This window comes from Mus caroli, chromosome 4 (genome assembly GCF_900094665.2).
Source record: "Mus caroli chromosome 4, CAROLI_EIJ_v1.1, whole genome shotgun sequence".
NCBI lineage: Eukaryota > Metazoa > Chordata > Mammalia > Rodentia > Muridae > Mus > Mus caroli.
The window spans coordinates 24,535,889-24,551,381 of record NC_034573.1 but is presented as its reverse complement, the minus strand read 5'-3'; the positions used below and the strand labels follow the sequence as shown (position 1 = coordinate 24,551,381).

At 37.4% G+C, this 15,493-nt stretch overlaps 1 pseudogene; it reads left to right on the top strand.

The window, feature by feature from the left end:
• Positions 1-13,487: 13,487 nt before the first annotated feature.
• LOC110293654 overlaps positions 13,488-15,493 on the top strand; it is a 72,152-nt pseudogene continuing 70,146 nt past the window's right edge.

Here is a 15,493-nt window from a genome sequence, read left to right as displayed (position 1 = left end):
AACAGAAATCTTAAAGAGAGTCATTAACAATGTAATAAATGAAAAAGCATATTGTTCAGATGTGTCTTGTCACATAATTAAATTATGTTTGTTAAGCAGTAATTGCAAATTACAGAAGAGATTATTCACTGTAACTGGTGGGCATTGCATTTGGAAAAGTTGTTATGGTGGTACTTAATTTGTGCATAATTGTTTGAAAGGGCTGGTGGTACTAAGTAGATTGAACAAGACATATTATGCATTGCTGGAAGAAAGAGAATTTAGTGAACAAAAGTTTCAACAGTCTTAAAATACTTATGATTAAACAAGATAGCAGAGAATAGAAGACAGAATATTTTTTTTTTACAGATCCAGATATTTTTTTCCTTACTGTCTGCCTTGTGAGCAATATTATTGTCCAAATTCTCACTTTTGATATAACAGTAATCACAGACGATTTGGAAATCAATTTAAGGTATGGGTACATCAAAATAAAACCCGTTAAAATAAAAATTAGTGGTGTTCTAGAGTTAGTTAAAACATTGAGTAGTGTCAAAATGTCTGATCCTGGGTGTGCATCTGATGCCATGTTTAACTTCAGCAGGAATGCAATGTATTTATTTATTTATTCACTGAAAATTAGATTAAACACCTTTTCTGCATCAAACATTTTGTTCAGAATTCAAGTTTGTTTGAATATTTCTAGAGGAGAAATATCATGTGCCAGTTTTCTCCAATGTTATTAAGTTTAAAAGGTTGCTTAGGTGAAGCATTAGACAAGTGACTTGAAGATCTCCCAAATATACAAGGTGGCCACAATAACCTGAAAGTCACAAACATATGCTTTCTGATTGCTGTTAGGAAAGTTTAAATATTTATATTTAAAGTCTACGTTTATACTCAATTTTAGGAATTTATCCAAAATACTTTTCTAGCCTAATTTATGAGGCATTTATTTTATTTTTTAGCATTTGTTTTTAACAGCAATATAAACATATACTGGTATGTGTATTTTCTATTCAAATATATTTTATATGAAAGAATGTTGCCTGTTTGTATTGATGTATACCATATGTTGTACACGTACACGGAGGCTAGTTAATATTGCTACCTCTGGAAACCATTACATATGGTTCAAGGCCACGATGTGGGTACTGGGAATTTAACCAGGATCTTCTGAAACAAAACCAAGTGCTCTTAACTATTGAGAAGTTTTTTCAGGGCCTGGTGTGCCAGTATTTAAAGTTTACTCAAGTGTGGTTTTCAAATATATATTATTATTAATTGTAAAAAATTCAAATCTGAGAACCATTACAAAGACCAAAGCTGAAGAGGCAGTTGAGCCTTTCAGAATTGATGTGAACAGTATATATAGAACCTGAACATCCTATAATGGAGTGAAGAATACAGCTTTCTTGAGCAGTCACCCTTATTTGATGGGGCTTTTCAGTTATGAAGCTGCCTTTTTGTTATCCCTGTTTTTGTAATCCCTCACATCTACACCTGTAAATACCACTGATAAAAATCCCTCACATCTACACCTATAAATACCATTGATAAAATCATATTTCAGTGGCCTAGACTAAGATAGAATTCATCTTATTGTATGAGATATATAAACTTTTTTTCTCACCTTCCTCGGAATATGTACACGATGAAGTTGCCACCCAAATAAAAATAGGATCAAAAATGAGTTACAGGGAACTAGTTGCACAGTTCCTGCTATGTGTTGTGAGACCTACAAAAGAGTTAGAGAATGTGAGTGGAGTGTCCACAGGAGCCTTCCAGTTATGTATAATTTCCCCTGTGGTTTCCTATTTGCTGTAGCCATCCCATGTTTTTGTATTAAGTATTAGTGGTTTGTGAAGAATGGAGTCATACTTTGAAGCAACATGGTTGAGTCAAGTATATTATCTAAATGTGTATCTGTCTTCTTCATTAAGCAAAGAAATCAGGGTTATTAAATAAAGAAATAAAAGCTGGAGATTTTTTTTAATTGTGATGAATTTTGTCACTTTCTTTTTTTGCATTTTAAAAAATATGTATTTATTTTTCTTATTCACTTTACATCCCATTCACTGTCCCTTTCCTTTTTTATTAGATATTTTCTCTATTTACATTTCAAATGCTATCCTGAAAGTTCCTGATACCTTCCCCCTGCCCTGTTCCCCTACCCACCAACTCCCACTTCTTGGCCCTGGCATTATACTGTACTGGGGCATATAAAGTTTGAAAGACCTAGGGGCCTCTCTTCCCAATGATGGCTAACTGGGCCATCTTCTGCTATATATGCCGCTAGAGACACGAGCTCTGGGGGTACTGGTTAGTTCATATTGTTGTTCCATCTATAGGGTTGTAGACCCTTCAGCTCCTTGGGTACTTTATCTAGCTCCTCCATTCGGTGCCCTGTGTTCCATCCTATAGATGACTGTGAGCATCCACTTCTGTATTTGCCAGGCACTGGCATAGCCTCACACAAGATAGCTATATCAGGGTCCTTTCAGCAAAATCTTGCTGGCACATGCAATAGTGTCTGGGTTTGGTGGCTGATTATGGGATAGAACTTTGGGTGGGGTAGTCTCTGAATGGTCCATCCTTTTGCTTTAGCTCCAAACTTTGTCTCTGTAATTCCTTCCATGCGTATCTTGTTCCCTGTTCTAAGGAGAAATGAAGTATCCACACGTTGGTCTTCCTTCTAGATTTTCTTGTGTTTTGCAAGTTATATCTTGGATATTCTAAGTTTCTGGGCTAATATCCACTTATCACTGAGTGCATATCAAGTGACTTCTTTTTTGATTGGGTCACCTCACTCAGGATGATATGCTCCAAATCCATCCATTTGCCTAAGAATTTCATAAATCATTGTTTTTAATAGCTGAGTAGTACTCCACTGTGTAAATGTACCACATTTTCTGTATCCATTCCTCTGTTGAGGGACATCTGGGTTCTTTCCAGCTTCTGGTTATTATAAATAAGGCTGCTATGAAAATAGTGGAACATGTGTCCTTATTACCAGTTGGAACATCTTCTGGGTATATGCCCAGGAGAGGTATTGCTGGATATTCTGGTAGTACTATGTCCAAATTTCTGAGGAAGGCAGAGATCAACTATTCGTCTAAACAGATTTAGTATTAGGTGTAAATAATAATAGGACCAACTCAAAAGAAGAGTCATTCTGTCAGTTTCTGACATTACCAGGAATCACAAACCCCCTTATTCTTTTGCTTTTGTGATTTTTTCAACCTCTTCTTTTGCAATATTCCCTGAATCCTAGATCCAGAATTTAACTTATTGATGTATCAAAACACTAGAAATAAAATGTGGATCAAAAGCAAATGAAGCTGGGCAGTGGTGGCACATGCCTTTAAATACAGCACTTGGGAGGCAGAAGCAGGCAGATTTCTGAGTTGGAGACCAGAAACCCCGTCTCACAACCAAAACCAAAACCAAAACCAAAACCAAAACCAAAACCAAAACCAAAACCAAAACCAAAACCAAAACCAAAACCAAAACCAAAACCAAAAACAAAAACAAAAACAAAAACAAAAACAAATGAAGTTACAACCCAACTTGAAGAACTACAGGCAGGTTAGGGATGCTACAAGTATGAAAGTCCTCTGAGGACCATGTTCAACATACTTAATCATCAGGGAAATATAAATCAAAACAACCCTGAGATTCCACCTCACACCAGTAATAACAGCTAAGATAAAAAAATTCAGGTGACAGCAGATACTGATGGGGATGTGGAGAAAGAGAAACACTCCTCCATTGTTGGTGGGATTGCAAGCTTGTACAACCACTCTGGAAGTCAGTTTGGCAGTTCCTCAGAAAATTTGTACTACAGGAAGATTCAGCAATACTTCTCCTGGGCATATACCCAGAAGATGTTCCAACTTGTAATAAGGACACATGCTCCACTCTGTTCATAGCAGCCTTATTTATAATAGCCAGAAGCTGGACAGAACCCAGATGTCTCTCAACAGAAAAATGGATACAGAAAATGTGGTACATTTTCACAATGGAGTACTATGCAGCTATTAAAAACAATGAATTTATGAAATTCTTAGGCAAATGGGTGGATCTGGAGGATATCATCCCGAGTGAGGTAACCCAATCATAAAAGAACACACATGATATGTACTCACTGCTAAGTGGATATTAGCTCAGAAACTTAGAATATCTAAGATACCATTTGCAAAACATGAAACTCAAGACAAAGGAAGACCAACATGTGGATACTTCATTCCTTCTTAGAATGGGGAACAAAATACCCATGGATGGAGTTACAGAGACAAAGTTTGGAGCAGAGCCTGAAGGAATCACCATTCAGAGACTGCCACACTTGGGGATCCACCCCATAAACAATCACTAAACCCAGAACTAGGCACATGCCAACAAGAGCCTGCTGATAGGAGACTGATATAGCTTTCTCCTGACAGGCCCTGCCAGTGCCTGGCAAACACAGAAGTGGATGCTCACAGTCAGCCATTGGATGGAGCACAAGATCCCCAATGAAATCCCAAGACATACCAGAGAAATACTTAGAAATACCAGAGAAATACCAAGGGAGCTGAAGGGGACTGAAGTCCCATAGAAGGATCCTCAATATGAACTAACCAGTACCTTCAGAGCTCCTTAGAACTATACCACCAATCAAAGGAAACACATGGTGGAACTTGTGGCTCTAGCTATATTTGTAACAGATGATGGCCTAGTAGGTCATCAGTGAGAGGAGAGGCCCTTGGTCCTATTAAGGCTCTATGCCCCAGTTTAGGGGAATGCCAAGACCAGGAATGGGAGAGGGTGGGTTGGGGAGCAGGGGGAGTGGGGAGGAGAGAGGGGATAGAGGATTTTCAGAGGGGAATCTAGGAAAGGGGATAACATTTGAAATGTAAATAAAGAAAATATCTAATAAAAAATAAAAGTGTATGAAAGTTTTCTCTAGGGAAGAAAAGAAATTAATTATTCAAAACAGGGATGCTAGAGGGGTGATCCTGGAGTGGGTGTGTCGGTGAAGGAGCACTCTCTTAGAGGCAAAGGGGAAGGGAATGAAGTAGGGTGTTCATGGAGAGGGAACCAGGAAGGGAAACAATATTTGAAATGTAAATAAATAATTTTTTAAGAATGAAAAAAACAAATAATCATGAAACCTGAAAGCATAAATACAGTTAACAGTATAGATATATGCACATATGCATATAAAATAATTAATGAAAAAAGAAAAAAGAGGCCATGATTTGAAAGAAAACAAGGGGTGTATTATAAAAAGGAAGGTTTTAGGGGGGAGAAAAGAGAAAAAGGAACGTCTATTATAATCTCAAAAATAGAAAATAAATAATAAAAATTTCATAATAGTAGTTTTTAATTCCAAGTAGCTCATTTATTGTTTGAATATGAATTGAAGTTTTCTTTTCATTATTTATATTTTACATCTTTATAAACATTTCAGGTAATAGTATCTAAAAGTAAATATAAAGAGTAGTAATATATTTCATCTTAAGTAGCAAATTGGTTTATCAAATAATAAATCTATAATTATGGGTTAAAGGCAAAAACAAAACAAAACAAAAACGTTCTTCCAGAACAATGTCCTGATGAGATGATTGTTCTTCATATATATAGCTTGTCAGAGACACAGTTGCCTTTTCTGAACAAACAGGCAACCTAGCATTTCGTAGCTATTTTAAAATTCTCACATTAACTAATTAATTTTGAAACACAATGAAGCAAATAAAATAAAACCAATACTTTCACTGGTAGTATGCTTCCATAATATTAAATAATGTCATGTTACTACATTTATAACATTTATGAATAAACCCCAAAACAAAAGTATCTTATGGGTCCAAAGAAGAACAACAAATTCACTACAGTACACTGGAAAATAAATTACACAATTACAGTTTATTGCTTTGAAAATTAGAGCTAATGTTTTATTTCTTTACAATAACACATGTAGCCACAAACCAAATGCTTCTCATGGGGTCTTAAAACTCAGTTATTGTTGGTATCATGTGAATCAGTAATTAGAACATTTTTAAAGAAAACCAGAAATTACTGTGACTATGCTCATATAATCTTTATGACCTTCTAATCGCAACGCTTACATTTAGGCTATATGAAGTTGACTCCTCCAGCAAACAGCACAATGTTTAAAACTCCTCATAAATTCAAAATGCACAGTGGTTTGAAGCCATAGCTGACACTGCCAGAGTCTGGAAGATAGCAGCAGATTTGAGTAATCAAGTCCAAACTAGAACTCCTCCAGAAATTCTTCAAAGCTCAGTTGATGAGAATTTTACAGAGGCATCAATAGTGACAGTCAGAAGAATCACAATTTCCATATCAATGGGGCAACAAAAAAAGCTGGAAATTAAGCTCATGTTCTGAACTACTTTCAGTCTCCACACAACAGCCTACTTCTGCCAAACTGCTGGCTCACAGCAATCATGGCTAGGTGGAGTTTGTCTCAACTACTCTTAGCTTTATAAACGGGGTTAGTTAGATCCACAGAACACTATGCATAAAAGTGCATTTGGTAATCTTCAAATAAAGAGCAATATTGTTTAAAAAAATCAACACAGCATGGCTGGGCATGGATTTAGAAGACAATGAAAAACAACATACAGTTCAGTGATTTCATTATCTCATCTCATCACTTCATGAAACTCTCTCTGATCACAGAGCTAAGTCTTCCATGTCTATATAATATCCAAGGTCAACATAATGCACTGAACTGTTCACAATTGTTTACAAATTTTACCTACCAGCATTGTCTTTTTAACATGACCTCTCCCAAATACCATTGCCAAACTGATTTATAATATATGAATACAGATCTTTAACCCTATGATCAACTCAAACTCCCACATCACCATTTTTTTCTTTGACTCTTTCATTCAAACCCATGTCACCACCTCTGTACCAATACTAACTCTAGTCCTACAGATATTGTTACTTAATTTTTTTTCTTGTACTTCTCTGTTATCGCCCAATAACTGTCATTGATATATACTGTTCTCTCATGGCTCATTTATCCCTAATATATTAAGGGATGCCTTAATAACTCTACTTTGTAGTCAAATGCTACCCATTATGAGAGTGGGTTAAATATTAGGCAATGACTGGTGTTACAGATAGTATCCAAACCACTAGGACAAAATGTAGATAGAGGAAGATGTTTCTTTAAGGTATGACTGTAAAGGAAGAAAACATTACCACAAACAGACTTTAATCTAATCTCTTTGAAAACTGCTAATAATTTAAAAGTCAGAGCTGGTGTCAACAGAATTTAAAAGAACAACAATAAGATTTAAGTAATACGGGTTGGAAAGATTGCTCGGATGTTAAGAACACTGGTTGTTCTTCCATGAGAACGGCATTCAATAATTAGCACTAACCTTGTTTCTCATTACTATCTATAACTCCAGTTATTGGAGATTCCACAAATTTGTCTATCCTGGGCACCAGAATGCACAAGGTAGACAGATATACAAACAAGGAAATCACCCATATACATAAAAATAAAGTAAAATATATTTAAGATCTAATCCAAGGTGGGTACATCCTACTAGAAAAGAAATATGAAAAGAAAGAGAACTTGTCACCAAATTGTTAATTTCATAGTAATATCCCTTATTAACAATCTCTCTGGAATAATTTCACAATAAGAATTCCTAAAATGCTTATAACTATGCTCACAAACAATAGAAACAGGAATCAAACATCTTCTAAGGGAATATTAACCCGAACTTGTATGAAATAAATAAATTCATGATGAAACTAAAATGTAATGAAGAGATGTAAATACTGAAGGAAAATAACACTGACAGTAGAAATTAAACACACACACACACAAGTGCTTAAATTAAAAAAGATATATTGCTGGAAACCAGATCAATTAAATGATCATATAGGAGCTGAAATATAAAAGTTTGAAGACAAGGGAGAAGAATTTGATCATTCACTTGTAATTAAGGAGATGTTTTATAAAAAATAGTGGAATGCAGACACAAGGAAATATAGAAAAAGAATTTTATAACAGTGGGACAAAAATGTTTTAGTAATATCATAGAAGATAATTTCACAAGTCTATAAAAATAAGAGCCTATGCAAGTATAAGTGAAATACAGAGCATTGAAAAGTTCTAAATAAGTAAGAAGATAGAATTAAAGACACTCATGTTGTAGCACATCATGTTATAACAAAAATACTTAACATACCGAATATTGGAAAGTTTCAGGGAAATATGCCATGCCATATATAAAGTCAGGCTGGACAGACAAACTTCTGACTTTTGAATCAAGCCCTTAACAGCAAGAAGTGTTTTGAACGAGGCATTTAAAACTCTGAAAGATCACAATTGCTAACCCAGCATAATGTGTTACAACTTTTCAGGATTAAAGACAAGTATAGAATATACAACCATTAAATCAGATATAGAGAGGATATGGGAGGAACCCATTCATACTGAAAAGGTAAACAAACATACCAAACAGGCTACATAAATATTTAGTTATGAAAAATAAATTATGCTACGATAATTGTTATAAGAAAAAGAGGACCAAGCAAACATCAATATTTCAAAATCAATGAAATGACAAGTATATATATAATAACATATTTGACTACCTGGGAATGCAATTTAAAACTTCTTTGTGATTTGATTTACCTGTTCAGAATGAAAAATACCTAGAAAACAAATGTCAACAAATAACAAATTCTGGCAAGGATATAGAGAAAGGGGAGCCCATATTCACTTTTGAGGTCAGGGAAAATTGGTGCAAACACTGTGGATATCAGTGCAGATAGTTTTTAAAAGGCAAACATTGAACTACAATATGACACCACTGTATCAAGTCTGGAAATATATCCAAATTGACTACTAGATACTTGCTTATCTGTGTTCATTATTGCTATATTCACAATAGCTACTAAATGGAATTAGCATACATGTCTATCATTTGAAAGATGGATAATGACAACATAGGACTTGAACACAAATTTTATTTCCTTGTATAACAAATGAAATTATAAAATTTGTAAGTAAATGAATGGAGCTGGAAAAATTAAATGAGGGAGGTAGTCAAGCCCAATAAGAGCTAAAGACATATGTTCTGTCCTATGTGTGGGTCCTATCTTCAAATACTAAGATTGCATATTTAATAACCCTGAGTACCTGTAAAAGTCGGAAAACTAGAAAGATGCTATGGGCAGAGCTGGTTAAGTACTTAAGAGATAATTTGGTGGTAAGACTATTGTTGAAGTCATCCTGTTCTTTGGGCACAGGACAGGAAGAAATCAAGATAGCAGTAACTTGAAGACTTTGTCCATGTTGTCTTGCCTTCATTAATGCTTCTAGAGGAAAAAAGGAACATAGCCTAAACCAACCACAAATACTAGAAGCTACAAAAACATCTTGGCACGATATGTTCTTTTGTATAATTGTGACATTAATTACATGGGAATAATAAATCTATTTGTTTTTATGGATCACTTGACAGCAGAGAACTCATGCCTAATACAATAAATATGGCCAGTAACTTGTGTTTGAGAACCTTATTGTTATAGTGGCAAATTTACTACTATTGTTTTATTAAATGCACATTATGCCACTTTGAATGTGCTTGGTTTAGGGAGTGGTACTAATAGGAGGTGTGGCCTTGTTGGGGTAGTTGTGGCCTTGTTGGAGGAAATGTGCCACTGTGGATGGGCTTTGAGAGACCCTCCTCCTAGCTGCCAGAGGACATTCTCCTAGCTGCTTTGGAACAAGAGGTGGAATTCTCAGCAAATCCAGTCCCATATCAGCCAGGATACTGCCATGCTACTGCCTTGATGATAATCGACTGAACTTCTGAACCTGTAAGCCTGCCCCAATTTAGTGTTGCCCTTTTTAAGACTTGCGTTGGCCATGGTGTCTGTTTACAGCAGTAAGACCATATCCAAGACACACACTTGGTACCGAATTTCCTTCTAAATAATTATTTTATTCTTTTAGATTACTGGAGATTTCTATGCTAATCAGAAAAGATTGCTTGGTTTTGTTTTCCACTTCAGTGGACCAAGGATAACACAGAGACTCACAACTTATCAATGTATAGACAATTAGGGAATGTTATCCCTAATTGGAATATCCTAAATCATAACTGCCACTCCAAAAGCTCAGAAGATATAATAGAAAAGGAGATGGAAAGAAAAAGGCAAATGTTGAAAAATAAATACCAGTCAGACATAAAACAAACAATCCACTAATGAATTCACTGCAGCTGAAGCAGGCAATTTTTAAAAAAATATCCCTTCTTTTTTATTTAATCTCTTTTTTTCTTTACACTCCAGATTTTTATTCCCCCTCCCAGTCTAATGCCCCATTGCTCTTCATCCCATACCTCCTCCCTGACCCTGTGTCTCCATGAGGATGTCCCCTCCCCCTCATCCCCACTCCCACCACATCAAACCTCTAAATTCTCTGGGGTCTCCAGTCTTGAGGGTTAGGTGAATCTTCTATGACTGAACCCAGAACTGGCAGTCATTTGCGGTATTTATGTTGGGAACCTCATATCAGCTGGTGTATGCTGCCTGGTTAGTGGTCCACTGTATGACGCAAATCTTATCATTTGCTACTAACCTAGTAAAAGTCAAACCTCTTTCTGTAGAGGAGTAAGGCGTTCCTTCCCTTTCTATTATGCAACATTGATGGATTCAATCTGTGAAGAACTTGTGGAAATAGCAACTGCTACAATGAGATCATTGGTATATATATATATATATATATATATATATATATATATATATATATATATATGTGTGTGTGTGTATGTGTATGTGTATGTGTATATATATATATTTGAGAAGAGTTCAGTGGAAGAAGGGATGAGACAGATTAACACCAGAAAAAAGTACTAAAATGTATTACATGCCATGAGACAATCAAATTATGAAAAAGGAAAAAAAAATATTGGTTATTTTATTTATTTACATTTCAAATGTTATCCCCTTTCACAGTTTCCCCTCTGCGAACCCACTATGCTATCCCCTCTCCCCCTATTTCTATGAGGGTGCTCTCTCACTCACCCATCCACTCCAGCTTTATTGCTCTTGCATTCTCCTACATTGGAGCATCGAGTCTTCACAGAACCAAGGGCCTCCCCTCCCACTGATGCCAGATATGGCCATCCTCTGCTACATATGAAGCTGGAACCATATGTCCTTCAATGTGTATTCTTTTGGTTGGTGGTTTAGTCCCTGGGAACTCTGGGGGGCCTTGTTGGTTGCTATTGTTGTTCTTCCCTTTGAGTTGCAAACCCCTTCAACTCCTTCAGTCTTTCTCACTATTCCATTCTGTTCCCAATGCTCAGTCAGATGGTTGGCTGCAAGCTTCCACATCTGTGTTGGTCAGGGTCTGGCAGAGCCTCTCAGGAGACAGCTATATGAGGCTCCTTTCAGCAAGTACTTCTTGGTATCAGCAAAACTGTCTGGGTTTGGTGTCTGCATATGGAATGGATCCCCAGGTGGGGGGCAGTCTCTGGATGGTCTTTCCTTCAGTCTATGCTCCACTATTTGTCTCTGTATTTCCTTTACATGGGAGTAAATCTGGTCAAAAATTAAAAACCAATAATGCCACTGTACTTCAAGTTCTTCAGATTCAGATAATATCAAGTGAATATGTTTATAACAATATATAGAATTCAGGTTTACAAATTTATTTAGTTCATAGGTCATACCCTTGATAAATACACTTGAATATAGAAGAAGTTAGCTAAAATTATCAACATGACTGTGATTTAATGATTATTGAATTAAACAAATACAAATAATTCACATAATTCAGAGAGCATTTACTTTTTATCTGAAATTCAACTAAATATTTAAATTTGAAAGCTACATTCTGTTAATTTAAATACATGGTATAAAATTTGGGTTTTTTCACATTATATATGTAACCCTTATTTTATTTTCTGAAAATACCATTTTAATCTTTTTACCTATCTTATAACAACATACTTCAGTATATTGTGATGTAGTTATATCCTGTTTTGTATTTAGTATTTCTTAGTATTTTGAAAAGATTCACAAATCGTTTCATAATTAAAAAAACACAAATATAAATCCAGAGAAATAGAAATAGAGACAGGAAAAATATGAGAGAAGGACCATGAGAGACTTAATTCATGTTTTCATTGATATTATATTTATTATTATTATTAATCTTCAAGACCACAGATTAAATCAGTTCTGTTACATTAACAAAAAGGAATCTTTCACAAAAGATTTCATTCTTTTATGGGTCTAAGGATTCCCATTTTTTTGGTAGACTCCATGCTGATAAAATTACGGGGTACATAGTGATTTCTTTAGATAATAACAAATATGTTACATGGCCTCGCAAGGGCTGTACAGTGAAAACATTGCAGAGTTTAGTAGTTAGACTCAACTATTAAAAGCTCTTTAAAACTTTGGTGCACTTGATTTGTTCTAAGATGATTTCGATAGAATTTTCCATGTTAGATGTCTTGAAATTACTCTAAAATAAAATAACTTTGTTATGTAAAATAAATAAATCATATTTAGAATTTTAGTCTAGCTTCATAAATCTTTTCTTCTATTATAAAACACTATTGCAAATGAATTCACAAATGTATACCTTGTCAATTTATTAATATGACCAGAATAAAAATGTTATGATGATATTTATGCTATGTGTATATACAAGAACTTGGATGTATTAGTAGGTGAATCATGAATTTTTTTCAAGATCTGAACTATGACTCTTTAGAGTATGTAATTTTGACTATATAGAGTTATCTTCATTCATAATGCTTTATCTTGAAAATGGCTAGCCTAACAATGACAGAAAAAATTCTAATACCATATCTTGTTCTAGAGGATCTCATTAAATATAGCTGTATCAGTGACTAGTGAAGGACATATCTGTAGTGTAGCTGCTTTCTCTTGGCGGGGTGTGATCAACACTGAATTGAAGAACAAAAGTTCTGATGAGCAGTATGTGACCCTCACTTATTGGGCCTATTAGCATCCTTTACAGGAGTTGTGTGAGGGCAATGAGATTCACAAGGTTCATGGGACTCACATGGGAATTGTGGAGACCCGTTAGCAATCGCCATTACAAGATGGCGCTGGCTTCTGCTGTGCCTAACTGGTAAACAAGTAATGTGCGCAGGTGCAAGAGTGAATTCATGCCAAGTCACTGCCTATCCTGGGGCGTAGCAATGAAGTGATGGGCGAGCAACAAATCAGGTGCTGACACGCCACGTTAAGGTGTATATAAGCAGCACCATTTTCTGGGGTTTGGGGTTTTCCTCCCGATGAAGCAATAAAGCTTGCTACAGAAGAATCCGGTTGTCCGAGAGTGTTCTTGCTGGCGAGGCACAAGCTCGGGACAATTGGAGCCGAGAACCCAGGAAAGCCATACCATCACCAGGTGCAGAGGGGACCCTCCATTCAAGGGGCGGATTCAGAACTACAGGACATGGTAAGCTCTGTAAGGTATGTTCGGTCTTGAACTTTCTCCAGTATTAGAGGCCTTTTTGTTTGTTTTCACGGGGCTCGTTCTTTTTCTTTTGGTTGCCTTCTGCTTCCACTGGTGGAACTGCTGACTGGTTCTCAGTTGCGGTCAGGGACAGTTAGATAAAAGGGCAGTATGGGAATCTCCCACTCGGTGGTGACCGCCTTACAGTCGGTCCTGAAGATCACCACTAAGACTCTAGAGGGCTTTGTTAAAGAGATAGATCGCATAGTGCCATGGTATGCGTGCAAACTTAAAGCAGGGACCATGCCGTTGTAGAAGCTGGTAAGATTGTGCTTAAAAGATGAGGAATGTCAACAAATGGTTAAGGTGGGGCAGAGGGTACTGGAGGAGGTTCAAGACAGTCTATCAGAGACAGAGCGGGGAAGAGAGATTAGGAGTTCAGAGGAAAGGAGGTGCACCTAAGAAGAACAAAAGCGGTTCCTCGGACCTTGAGCCCGAGGAAGAGAGATACAAGGGAAAGTATGCCCTGGGAGAGATTACAAAAAGGGATGGGAAGGGAGAGATGAAGAGAGATCGAGCTGGGGAGGTATCTAGGGGAGGGAGCCTCTATCCGCAGTTAGATGAGTTTAAGGCTCTAGGTTTTGATAGCTCAGAATCAGATGAGGAGCTTGGCCCCTCTGAGGAAATAGACTTAGGGGAAGAGGCGGCTCGATATGAAGAAGAAAGATACCATCCAGATGAAAAACAAGCTAATCAGTCACAGAATAAGACAAAAGCAGCTAGAGATGAAAGTCAGCTCGCTGCGCAGTCTCCGGGCCCTCGACCTCTGGGTCCTAGTGCACCTCCATCCTATGTGGAGAGGTACCATTCAGACTCATTTATTTCAAAAGAGGAACAGAGAGAAGTGCAGAAAACGATTCCGGTCTTTGAAGTTGCAGATGGTGGACTCGTTCATGCTCCGGTGGAGTATATACAGATTAAAGAGCTTGTTGAGTCAGTCCGTAACTATGGAGTCAACGCCAATTTTACTATAGCACAAGTCGAAAGGCTTGCTACTCTGGCTATGACTCCCGGGGATTGGATGACTGTGGTGAAAGCTGCAGCCCCTAATATGGGAATGTATCTAGAATGGAAAGCTTTGTGGCAAGATTCCTGCCAAGCATAGGCAAGGGCCAATGCCACCGTTGAAGGGGACCAAAGAACATGGCCTTTTGAGGTGCTTACAGGTCAGGGACAACACGCTGCTAATCAGACAAATTACCATTGGGGCTCATATGCCCAGATCTCAGCTGCCGCCATTAAGGCATGGAAGGCACTCTCTAGGAAGGGAGAGGCAAGCAGACATTTGACAAAGATCATTCAGGGCACCCAGGAGTCATTCTCAGACTTTGTGGCTAAAATGACAGAAGCAGGATGGAGAATCTTTGGAGACCCAGAGGCAGCTATGCCTTTAATTGAACAGTTGGTCTATGAACAGGCTATGCAGGAATGCAGGACAGCTATTATACCCAGGAAGAGCAAAGGATTTCAGGATTGGTTAAAGGTTTGCCGTAAGCTTGGAGGGCTGCTCACTAATGCCGGTTTGGCAGCCACCATTCTTCAAGGGCAGAAGCACCCTGACATGGCTGAGCTCAAAGTCTGCTATAATTGTGGCAAACCAGGACACTTAAAAAGGGACTGCAGAGCCCTTGTCAAAAGGAGAGCACCAGGACTGTGTACTAAGTGTGGGAAAGGATATCATTGTGCCAGAGATTGTTGCTCAGTCAAGGGCATTCGAGGCAGGCCCCTGCAGCCAGGACTTCCTCAAGCAGTAGAAAATGAGGGCATTCCAAAAAACGGGTATCAGGGCCCCAGGTCTCAGGGCCCCAAAACATATGGGACCCCAGCAGGCAACAGGTGGACCCTACAGTCCGCAGGGCAACAGAAGGCTCAGCTGGATTGGACCTCCATGCCACCACCCAATTCATGCTGATGCCCCAAATGGGGGTGCATCCCATTCCTACTGACTACAAAGGGCCTCTGCCA